Below are 13,008 nucleotides of genomic sequence, written 5' to 3' on the forward strand. Positions count from 1 at the left end.
GAAGGAAAGAAAGAGAAAGAGGAGAAGTGGGAGAAACGATTTCTTCGGATTCTCCGGGTGTTCTTTTCGATAGGTTCGATATGGCCGATTCTGGTATGTAAAGTTTACAGTTTATGATTTATTTATTTTCCGCATAAAGTAATTGATGTGAAGTTCATGATAATTGAAGATCCTTGGCTACAATGTATTTATGAAAATTTTTCTTACACGTGGTATCAAAGCTAGGTTTGAAATTATCATGATCTTCCTTTCATGATAAAGATCGTTTCTTTTAACCCCTTACAATCTTGTTATGGGTTCGTGTGAAAATTTGTGTTCATGATATTTTCTGGAATCGAAGTGAAGAATTCATATAATAAATGATTCCTGAAAATATATGTGATATTTGATGGATTTATGGGATTTTTTGTTGGTTGAAAATTTTCTTGCATGTGGATCGTTGACGGTTTTCCCCTATATAGTGATATAAAAGTAGGGCTGCTAAATGATATGCATGCAAATAATTTTATTATAACTTGATTAATAATGTAACACTCACGTGTTATGCATGCATAAGTTAGAGAATTTTACATAAAAGTAAGTTAGTAAAATTCTTATATTGGGGAATTGATTATCTGTTGTATATTATGGATTGGTATTTTGAAATGAACTCTGAGATGAATATGAAACATGGCATAGATCAAATAAAAAAAAAACTAAATGCAATTTTGGCTGTACCGTGAAGTTTTTGAATATATGGGCCGCCAGTTTTTGAATATATGGACTGCTAGTTTTTTTTTTTTTTTTAATGTGTGGGCTGCCTATTTTTAATACATGGGCTGCCAGTGGCTGTCAATTTTTTTTTAATATACGGGCTACAGTTTTTTAATACATGGGCTGCCAGTGGCTGTCAGTTTTTTTTTAATATACGGGCTGCAGTGTTTTTAATACATGGGCTGCCAGATTTTACATAAAATAAAATAAAATGTTAATCCAAGTAAAATTCTCATTGTAAGAAATTGATTATCTGCTTTAAACTTAGATTAATTTTGTTAAGTATGAAGTCAATCAATGTTTATATTATGTTTAACTTCTTGTCAGCAAAATGATTTTGTTAAGAAAAATTATAAACATTGTATTGAGATATAAGCTTGCAAAAATTATTACAGAATGATTATTTGAATATTATGGCTGGCCCAAAAGTGCACCAACTTTCAAATAATCATTGATTTAATTAGGATAATTGAAGAATGATAGTGAGATTGGGATGCCTACCCAAAGGTGACAAACCAATCAAACTTGGTAAAGGTTATCAATTATGTCTTGATGAATGAAAATTACCAGTAAGTGTAAGGATTAGTATATTTCATAAGTTGATCCAAAGATTGAACGCAATTTACTAATGAAATGTTCTAAACTTAAAGTGTCACGCCCCGAACCCGCAGGTGGGTCCCAGGTGTGAATTTAAGTAACCTAACTTGATTTTGTATCAATTTAAACATATATGATACAATACAAATAAGATGGTCTGACCACGTGGGGTACACGGTTGCCCTATGTACATACTCATACCAATCCATACTCATCAGATATGCAGCGGAATACGGTCTTTTTTACATAAACAGTATCATACCAGAGTCTATACAAACTAGGACATACATTCCCATAATTACATCACATATCCCAGGTGTCTACAAAAATATCCTGACAACTTGGATACCAAAACTCGTACCTAAAAGGTACTAGTAGTAGCTACGACACCCCTTGCTTCCGGAAGCTAGGATGCTACTTACCGCTACCTGAAGGACCTGAAAAACATTGCACGTACATTCGGGGTGAGACACCTCTCAGTAAGGAAGAAAACAATTTATATCAGTATGTGGCATACCAATGTCATTTTACATACTCCATAACACTATACGTACGATGCAGTTTGAAACAATTTGAATAGTTTCATACAATTCCATACAGTTCCAGTATTTTCATAAAACCGTTCCAGTTCATATGATACCCAAACATACATACATATATACATACATACGGTCAGTGTCGTCACACTAGTTCGCAACTACACAAGGTCACCTCATCTCACAACGATTACTTTGCTACATACGCAACTACGCTGCGACGATCAAGGCCCAATAGTGATTACATTGCTCCATACGCAACTACATAAGGTCACCTAGTCTCACATCGATTACATTGCTACACACGCAACTACAATGCAACGACTCGGGCCCAATAGTGATTACATTGCCACATACGCAACTACACAAGGTCACCTAGTCTCACAGCGATTACATTGCTACACATACAACTATGAAGCGACGACTCAGGCCCAATAGTGATTACATTGCCACATACGCAACTACACAAGGTCACCTAGTCTCACCACGATTACATTGCCACATGCACAACTACGCTGCGACGACCTAGGCCCACAGTGATTACATTGCTACATACAGTGTAGAACACACCCTTGGGTGACCAGCCAGACCATACTGGTGATATTTCACACCCCGGATATAGAGCCGACCACTCTCGCCCACGGTAGTTAACCGATACATGGCTATTTTACAAAACCCTGGAATCATTTTGGAACTCACGTTCCTATACATTTCAGCGTACGGTAATTAACCGCCACATAGCTGTTTTACAAATACTTAGAAAAAATACATACAACCATTCATACCACACTTATTTGGTTTACGATAAATCATATCGTTTACAATTTCAAGTATACAGTTTATGTAAATATGGATTACGGTCACCTCAATAATACAGTTTTAACACAACTAACAGTTTTCCAAACAAAATAGAGATGATACCCGCAATCCCCCAATTTTCCTGAAAAACTGTAACCCGAAAATCCCACATTTTTACCCGATAAATTTCCCCAAATAAGTAGTCAAAACATACATACGATCGTAGGCTACAAGCTTACCGATCCTGATTTCGAAAATGAACTGATATGAACAAAATCCCCTTACCTTAACCCGAATTCCAACTACAAACTCTACGGTCCCCAAAACTACGAACCGAGACTCCGAAACCTACAAACCACAGTACAATATAGGCTTACAATCCGTACTACTAAACATATACTGAATCAGAAATAAAAATTGAGCCCTTACCTCGATTTTAGCCCGAAACCCGAAATCCTCCAAAACGAGATTCTGATTCGCTAGAAACGTAGAGAATCCTTCATTGATCCTTGTATTAACCTTGGATTTATAAACCGGGCAACGATCGGCAAACAAAACTAGAGAAAGAGAGTGTAGGGAGAGTTCTAAAGAGAGAGAGAGAGAGAGAGAGAGAGAGAGAGAGAGAGAGAGAGAGCATATGGGGAAACTTAGCCCCAAAGCAACTCAAAATATCCCTTTATAGCACCTTTGACCCGGGCGATTTCATCGATGAGATGGCATCCTCGTCAACGAGGTCTTCAGAAATTTCATCGACGAGACAGTGATTTCGTCGACGAATCCTAATATTTCCAACTTTCCAGACCTCTTGGCTTTTTCTCGTCGACGAGCCTCTGAATTTCATCAATGAGAAGCCTTCTACCTTCATCGACGAATTACGGTCTCTTCGACGAAGTCTGTGCAAATTCCATTTTTACCCCTTTTTATATACTTAACCCCTATATCATGGTTCGGGTTCTTACATAAAGCATTAATGTAGTGAGCATTTTGTGTTATTGCAGTGTCTGTTCATGTTTCATTGCATTCTCTGGCTTCTTCTGTTCCAATCTTCAATGGGACAAATTTCTTTGACTGGAATGAATAGATTCAGTTTCACCTTGGTGTTCTGCATCTGGACTTAGCTCTACGAATGGATAAACTGGTTGCTATTACTGAAACTAGCAGTTCGGAACAGCAAGCTTTGTATAAGTCATGGGAAAGGTCGAACAGATTAAGTATGATATTTATGCGAATGTGTATAGCAAATAATATTAAATCAACACTCCCTCAACTAGATAACGCAAAGGAATATCTTAAGGCAGTGGAAGTTAGATTTTGTTCAGCCGATAAGTCCCTTGCAGGAAGGTTGATTGCTGAACTAACCACAATGAAATTTGATGGCAGCAAAGGAATGAATGAACATGTCCTAGAAATGTCTAATTTGGCTGCTAGACTTAATACTTTGGGAATGAATGTTAATGAAAACTTCCTTGTTCAGTTTATTTTGAACTCTTTGCCTCCTCAGTACATGCCTTTTCAGATTCACTATAACACAATTAAAGAAAAATGGAATGTGAATGAATTGGCAAGCATGTTAGTTCAAGAAGAGGCAAGACTCAAACAACAGGGACAACATTCAGTAAATGTCATGAGTCACGCAGCTGGAAATAAAGGAAAGAAAATAAAGAAAGGTTTAAAGAAAGATCCATTGAAGGTGGCGAGTACTTCGTATGGTGGTGAGGCTCGCAGGAAGGAACATTATGGTCACAAGTGTTACTTTTGTCGTGGCTACGGGCATTTAAAGAAAAATTTCCCGAAACGTAAAGCATGGTTCGAAAAGAAAGGTAAGCCTTTAGCTTATATATGTTTCGAATCAAACATGACACAAGTTCCTTCTAACACTTAGTGGATTGACTCTGGTTCTACTGTTCATGTTTCCAATTCGATGCAAGGATACCTTACGATCCAGAGCGTAAAGGAAAATGAACACATGATAGTCTTGGGGAATGGAAATCAAGTGCCAATTATGGGTGTTGGAACTGTTCGGTTGTATCTTGAATCGGGTCATTGTATATACCTGTTTGATACTTTGTATGTTCCAAATATTTCTAGGAACTTAATTTCCATGTCTAGATTATATAATGACGGTTATGGTTTGTATTTTGAACATAAAGGTTTCTGTATTATGAAAGGTGACTAATGTGTTGGCTCTAGTATTTTGTATGAGGGGTTGTATAAATTTAATCTTAATGAAAAGTTTGCTGAAACACTCCCCACTCTGCATCATAATATTGGAACTAAGCGTAGTAGAATAAACGAGAATTCCTCTTTCTTGTGGCATAAAAGACTGGGTCATATATCCAGGGAAAGAATGGAGAGATTGGTAAAGGATGGGGTTCTCATGAACCCTGATTTTACTGATTTCGATGTTTGTATTAATTGCATTAAAGGAAAGCAAACTAAACATACAAAGAAATGAGCCACAAGAAGTAAGAATCTACTGGAAATTGTTCATACTGATGTATGTGGGCATTTTGACTCACCATATTTAGGTGGAGAAAAGTATTTTATCACCTTTATTGATGATTTTTCATGATATGGCTATATCTATTTGTTGCATGAAAAGTCTCAAGTAATAGATGCTTTAAAGGCATATGTTGCTGAAGTGGAGCAACAATTAGATAGGAAAGTGAAAATCATTAGATCTGATAGAGGTGGTGAGTATTATGGTAGGTATGATGGCATAAAACAATGTTCAGGACCATTTGCTAAATTCCTAGAACAACATGGTATTTGTGCTCAATACACAATATATGGTACGCCTCAGCAGAATGGTGTGGCTGAAAGGCGGAATCGTACTCTTATAGAAATGGTTAGGAGTATGTTGAGTAATTCCTCAGTACCCATTTCATTATGGATGGAAGCCCTTAAAACAGCTGTATATATGCTAAATCGGGTTCCTAGTAAGGCAGTTCAGAAAACTCCTTTTGAATTGTGGACGGGAAGAAAGCCGAGTTTAAGGCACTTTCATGTTTGGGGTTGTCCAACAGAGATTAGAGTCTATAATCCAAATGAAAGGAAATTGGATTCAAGGACTGTGAGTGGGTATTTTATTGGATACCCAGAAAAGTCTAAAGGGTATAAGTTTTACTGTCCTAATCATAGTATGAGAATAGTTGAATCTGGTAATGCAAAGTTCCTTGAAAATGGTGAAATCAGTGGTAGTGATATATCGTGAAATGTGGTCATTAAATAAATTCAGATTCCTATACCGATATCTAAACCTTTAACAGACATTGTTGTTCCTTTAGTTGTTGAAAGGCATGATAACACTGAACAACAATCTAATGATGTATCACTTAATAGTGAAAATGTCACCATCGAGCCAATTGCAGAACAAATCACAAGAAATAGCATTAAGGAGATCTCAAAGAGTAAGGAAACCAGCTATTTCTGATGATTATTCAGTATATCTGCAAGAGGCTGATTATGATTTAGGAACTAGTAAGGATCCGGTTATGTTTTCATAAGCCATTGAAAGTGATGATTCTGAAAAGTGGATCAATGCCATAAATGATGAGTTGAAATCTATGGAATAGAATAAAGTTTGGGACATCATTAATTTTCCTAATGGATTTAAAACAGTTTGGTGTAAATGGGTCTTTAAGACCAAACACGACTGTAATGGCAACATTGAACAATATAAAGTTGGACTTGTAGCAAAGGGTTTCACTCAAAGGGAAGGTGTTGATTATAAAGAGACATTTTCTCCTCTGTCTAAAAAGGACTCTCTTAGAATCATTATGGCTTTGGTGGCTCATTTTGATTTAGAGTTGCATCAAATGGATGTGAAAACTGCTTTTCTAAATGGGAATTTAGATGAAGAGGTATATATGGATATTCTTGAAGGTTTAATGATTAAAGGAAAGGAGCACATGGTTTGCAAATTAAAGAAATCAATATATGGACTTAAACAAGCTTCCAGGCAATGCTATTTTAAGTTTCATGATACCATCACGACCTTTGGTTTTAAAGAAAACACTATTGATCGGTATATATATCTAAAGGTCAGTGGGAGCAAGTTTATCTTTCTGATTCTATATGTTGATGATATTTTACTTGCCACTAATGATCTTGGCTTATTGAATGATACCAAGAGATTTCTTTCTATGAACTTTGAAATGAAAGATATGGGTGAGGCAACTTATGTGATTGGAATTGAAATATTTCGGGACAGATCACTTGGACTGTTAGGGTTGTCTCAGAAAGGATATATTAATAAAGTTCTAGAAAGATTTTATATGGCTGATTGTAAACCGACTCCTGCTCTTATTTGTAATGGGGACAAGTTCTGTGTAAAAGATTGTCCACAGAAGGAATTCGAAAAGAAAAGTATGGAAAATATTCCTTTTGCATCTGTTGTTGGGAGTTTGATGTATGTGCAGACTTGTACGAGACCAGATATAAGTTTTGCAGTTGGGATGCTTGGGAGGTACCAAAGTAATCCCGAAACGGAGCATTGGAAAGCTGCAAAGAAAGTCTTGAGGTACTTAAAAGGAACCAGACATTGTATGCTCACATATAGGAGAACAGATCAGTTGGAGGTGGTTGGCTACTCTGACTCAGATTTTGCTGGATGCGTTGATAGTCGTAAGTCAATGTACGACTATTTGTTCCTGTTAGCTGGAGGAGCAATATCATGGAAGAACACCAAACAGACTATCATAGCAGCATCTATGGAAGCTGAATTTGTGACGTACTTTGAGGTCACGATTCAGGCTTTGTGGTTGCGGAACTTTATCTCAGGACTTGGGATTGTCGACAGTATAGCCAGGCCGTTGAGAATTTATTGTGATAATTCCGCAGTAGTCTTTTTCACCAAAAACGAAAAATACTCTAATGGCGCTAAGCATATGGAGCTCAAGTATTTGGCCGTTAAGGAGGAAGTTTGGAAATAGACAGTACTTATAGAACATATAAGGACTGAGCTCATGATAGTAAATCCTTTAAAGAAAGGATTGACACCAAAGGCATTTAAAGAACATGCTGATCACATGGGTCTTTGTTGTAATCCTTGATGTATAATAATGGATCTTTATGTTTTGTTCTATAATATGTATAATGATATCAATACAAGTGTTTCTGACATTATTTTTGTTTACCATAAATCACGTGATTATGAAGATGGTTCACTGTTAAACAGAAATGGTCTTTGACAAAGACATTACAGATACAGTATGGTAACTTCCTATTATAGATCATAGTTAAGTGGTTTATTAGTTTTGTGGTACATGGAAGGGAAGATGTCGCTCTAATGATATTTACCGCCATGACTCGTACTAATGGGTTGCTTGATTATGATATTATGTTAATCTCATTGAAAAGTATAAATAAGCTAATGTTTTGTGCACATTATGGATATTTGTTAATCCATATTAATATCATTCAAATGGCCCAAGTGGGAGGATGTAGGATTTATATCCCAAAAGATATGTCCCACATGAATGATGTGGGTCCTATATATAGGGAATGTGTCCCATATGAAGAGAATATGAATTAATGATTGTATGGTTAACTAAAAGGTTAGCTTATTTAATATGAGAAATTAATGGTGGAAGTTTGAAGAGATTCCTATACATAAATATTATAGATATATAGATATATATATATATATATATATATATATATATATATATATATTAGCTACTATTATGGGGTGTAGCTATAAGGGCATGTTATACATCAAGTTAAGCTCTAAGGGGTTAGCTACATGGTGGTGTTAGCTGTAAAGAAAAGATAGGAAGAAATGAATTGTCCTCTCTCTGCCTCTACTTCTCTAATTATCAGGAGATCCTATAGATATGGTGAAGGAAGGAAAGAGAAAGAGGAGAAGTGGGAGAAACGATTTCTTCGGATTCTCCGGGTGTTCTTCTCGATAGGTTCGATATGGCCTATTCCGGTATGTAAAGTTTACAGTTTATGATTTATTTATTTTCCGCATAAAGTAGTTGATGTGAAGTTCATGATAATTGAAGATCCTTGGCTGCAATATATTTATGAAAATTTTTCTTACACTCCCATCAGATAACGCGAGGCGATTAAAAAACACTATCCCAAGTAGTGTTTTTGCTCACTTAAATCTCGCCTTCCTCCTTCCTCTTTGTCTACAATTTGTAAAAGGCCTTCAATCAAGAGGGCGGACAGACGTTGATGTCATTTTTGCAGGTGAACGTTGCGTTCGGATTGTACAATACAAACATTCTACCACAAGGTACAAGTGAACGTTAGGGAAGTAGTATATAAAAACGGAAATGAGATATGTTTTCCCACATCAAGTTGCTTAAAATATAGTTCTTGTAGTTTGCAATTTGAGTTGAGATTCTAAAATTTGAGTTGAAATTTTTATTAGTTTGTAGTATAAATTGGTATTTTGTATCTTGAGTTGAGTTATATTGAAATCAATTTGGTGATATGAAGCATTATTATGGAACCCCCAAATTGAGGTTGGGGTTTTTTTTTTTTTTTCATATTTGAATTTTTCATGTATAAATGATATGTGCATATTAAATTTATTTGAAAAATGATGAATGCATATTAAATTTTTTGTTTGATATTATGGAATTATATTATATCAATTGTGTTTTTTATCTTTTGTTTTTGTTACAACAACAACATTTATGTTCGTGTTTTAAATTTTTTTTATTTTTGTAGTCAATTTCTTAAGTAGAATCAAAATTTATGGTTATTAGTTGTTATGTTTTAATATTCAAAATTAATTTTTTATGTCAAATTATTCAATTTTATACATAATTATTAACTATAATTGAAATAAAATGACAAATTAATTGTAAAATAATTAAAATAAAAATGCTAAACATTTTTGTAAGCTTTTTTAAATTTTGAAAAAAGTACTTAATTGTTCAAAAAATTATTGTTTTTTTACTACCATGCACAATAGAATTATTATTGAAGCATTAAAAAGTGAATTCAAAAATATAGTAATTAAATAAAATTAATATAATCAATTTTTTATTTTAGTATTCTCAATTTATATTCTTATTTATTTTATAATTATTGTGTTTTCCTTTTGGATTCTATATTACTTGAGTGGATTCAATATTTTTGTTATCATACTCTCCTCCTTATGCACTCAACCCTATACAGTCATCCTTTGCCTTGGATATTTTTTTAACTAAAAGTTTATTTGATGTCTAAGCTTTTAGAAAGAGTATTGGGGTTTTTATTGCACTTCATTTTGAAATAAAATTCATTAACCATAGGGCTTGAATCAAACTTTCATATATACAAGGCTGCAAACAAATAAAAGCTGAAACTTAAATCTTAGTTTGAATATTATGGTTGATTAAAAAATTGATTGTTTAAGTACTCGTGTTGGTTACTTTGGTTGTGGATTGGATATTTTTTTAAGTATTTATTGTGTATATAAATCAACAAGAAGACAAGAATTGATTAAAAAGAATTAAAAGAAATTTTTAAAACCAATTCATCCCCCCTCTTGGGACTACACCTTAGTTTTCAAATCTTGTTCGTCAACGAGCACTTCTTCACTCGTCAATGAGACCTTCCTGAAATCCCTTAAGAAAATTTCTTTTTCTCTCCTTATTTTTATTATTTAATTGTTATAATTCTTTGGGTCTCTGCATTCTCCCCTCCTTATAAAAATTTCGTCCTCGAAATTTACTATTTGTATTGACACCATCTTTTAAAGAAAATGGACTACTTATTTTATTACTTACCCTCACTTGTGCCGGAGGAATATCGTGGTTACATTCAGGGTCCTGGGAGATTACAAATACATAAACTAAAATTATCCTGAAACCAAAATACTAACTATTCTATAACCTACAATACTACTCATACATATATCATCTTACTTTTCATAACCTCAAACCATACTACATTTACTTTACTCATATACCTAGTGCTGAACTCCACTGAATAAGTGCAGGTATTTCTGTTGTATTTGCTCCTCGAGCTCCCATGAGGCTTCCTCTGCTGCATGATTTCTCTACAAGACTTTTACTAGAGGAATCTTCTTATTGCGCAATTCCTGTTCATTTCTATCCAAAACCTGTACTGATATCCCCTCATAGACCAGTGAATCTCAGAGCTCTAACTCTGTATAACTAACCACGTGGGAGGGATTTTGGGATGTATTTCCTTAGCATAGAAATATGAAATACGTCATGTATTCTAAATAAAGTTGGTGATAAAGCTAGTCGGTAGGTAACTGACCCCACTCTTTCAAGTATCTCGAAAGGGCCAATGAACCTAGGACTCAACTTACCCTTCCTCTCAAACCTCATAACTCCCTTCAACGGCGCTATCTTCAAAAATACATGATCCCCAACTTCAAATTCCAACTTTCGGCATCGAGTATCGGTGTAGCTCTTCTGCCGAATCTGAGCTGCACAGATTCTTTATTTAATAAGTCGGACTTTGTCATAGGCTTGCTGCACTATTTCTGGTCCCAACACTCACCTCTCACCCATCTCAACGACACCTCCTACCATAGAATGCCTCATAAGGTGTCATGCCGATACTGGCCTGATAATTGTTATTGTATACAAACTTTACCAGCGGCATATACTGGGTCCAACTACCCCCAAAATTCAACACACACGCCTGCAACATATCTTCTAATATTTGAATCACCCTCTCAATCTGGCCGCTCATCTGAGGATGAAACGTTGTGCTGAAAGATAACTGAGACCCCAGAGCCTCCTACAAGCTCCTCCAAAACCATGACGTGAAACGTGGGTCTTGGTCTGATACTATAGACACTAGCACACCATGTGATCGTACTACCTCTTGAATATATGATTTTGTCAGTCTGTCCATGGAGTAGTTGACTTTAATAGGAATGAAGTGAGTGCCCTTCATCAATCTATCAACGACCACACAAATAGCATTCTGACCATTTTGTGCCGATGGTAAACCCATCACAAAGTCCATAGATACATTATCCCACTTCCACTCTGGGATGTAAAGCGGCTGCAACTGGCCCGTTAGCCTCTAGTGCTCAGCTTTTACTTGCTGGCACGTCAGACACTGCTGCACTAACTCAGCAATTTCTCTCTTCATGCGGCTCCACCAGTAAGACTCTCGCAGATCCCTATACATTTTTGTACTACCCGAATAAACCGTGTACAAGGACCTATGAGCCTTCTCTAAGATTGTCCTTCTGATGTCCATATCTACAGGCATGCACAACCTGGAATGGAACTTCAAGGCCCCATCATCAGAAATATTGAATTCCTCTCCTTGTTCATCCTGCACCTTAGCTATCAGCTCTGCTAATTCTGTGTCATCTCTCTGAGCGATTTTAATCATTTCTTGTAGGGTAGGCTGCGCCATTAGGTTGGCCACAAATACCTAAGAATCACTCTCTACCAACTCTACACCGAGTCTCTCCAGATCCATTTGGATCAGATGCTGAACCTCCATAGCTACTAATGCTGGTCCCACTGATTTTCTACTCAAAGCATCAGCTATCACGTTTACTTTCCCTGGGTGGTAACTGATAATGCAGTTATAATCTTTAATAAGTTCCAACTACCTCCTCTGTCTCATATTCAACTTTTTTTGAGTGAAAAAGTATCAAACTTTTGTGATCAGAGAATATCTTGCATCTCTCACCGTATAAGTAATGCCTCAAAATCTTTAATGTGTGTACCACTGTAGCTAATTCCAGATCGTGGGTAGGGTAGTTCTTTTCATACTCTTTCAACTGTCGGGAGGCATAAGCTACGACCCTACCATGCTGCATCAATACACAGCCCAGCCTTTTCAAAGACTCGTTACTATAAATGACATAACCATCATCCCCTGATGGAATGATCAACATTGGTGCAGTGACAAGCATCTACTTCAATTCCTAGAAGCTCTGCTTACAATCCCCATCCCATTCAAACCTAACATTCTTTCGGGTCATACGCATGAGAAGTCCTGATAAGTTGAAAACCCCTCTACAAACCGACGGTAATAACCCGCTAGTCCCAAGAAACTCTTAATCTTTTGAATTTTCCTCGGCCTTTCCCAATTCACCATTGCTTCAATCCTGTTGGGATCCACTGAAATACCATCTCATGAAATAACATGCCTCAAAAACGACACTTTCTCTAACTAGAATTCACATTTGCTAAACTTGGCATACAACTTCTTTTCCCTGAGCATCTGAAGTACCAGCCGTAGGGGTGTCTCATGCTCCTCAAAACTCTTTGAGTAAACCAGTATGTCATCAATGAAAACTGCAACGAACTAATCTAAATACTAGTAAAAAACTCTATTCATTAAGTCCATGAACACACTAGGAGCATTCGTCAGA

The sequence above is a fragment of the Malania oleifera genome, chromosome 8 (genome assembly GCF_029873635.1).
Source record: "Malania oleifera isolate guangnan ecotype guangnan chromosome 8, ASM2987363v1, whole genome shotgun sequence".
Lineage (NCBI taxonomy): Eukaryota > Viridiplantae > Streptophyta > Magnoliopsida > Santalales > Ximeniaceae > Malania > Malania oleifera.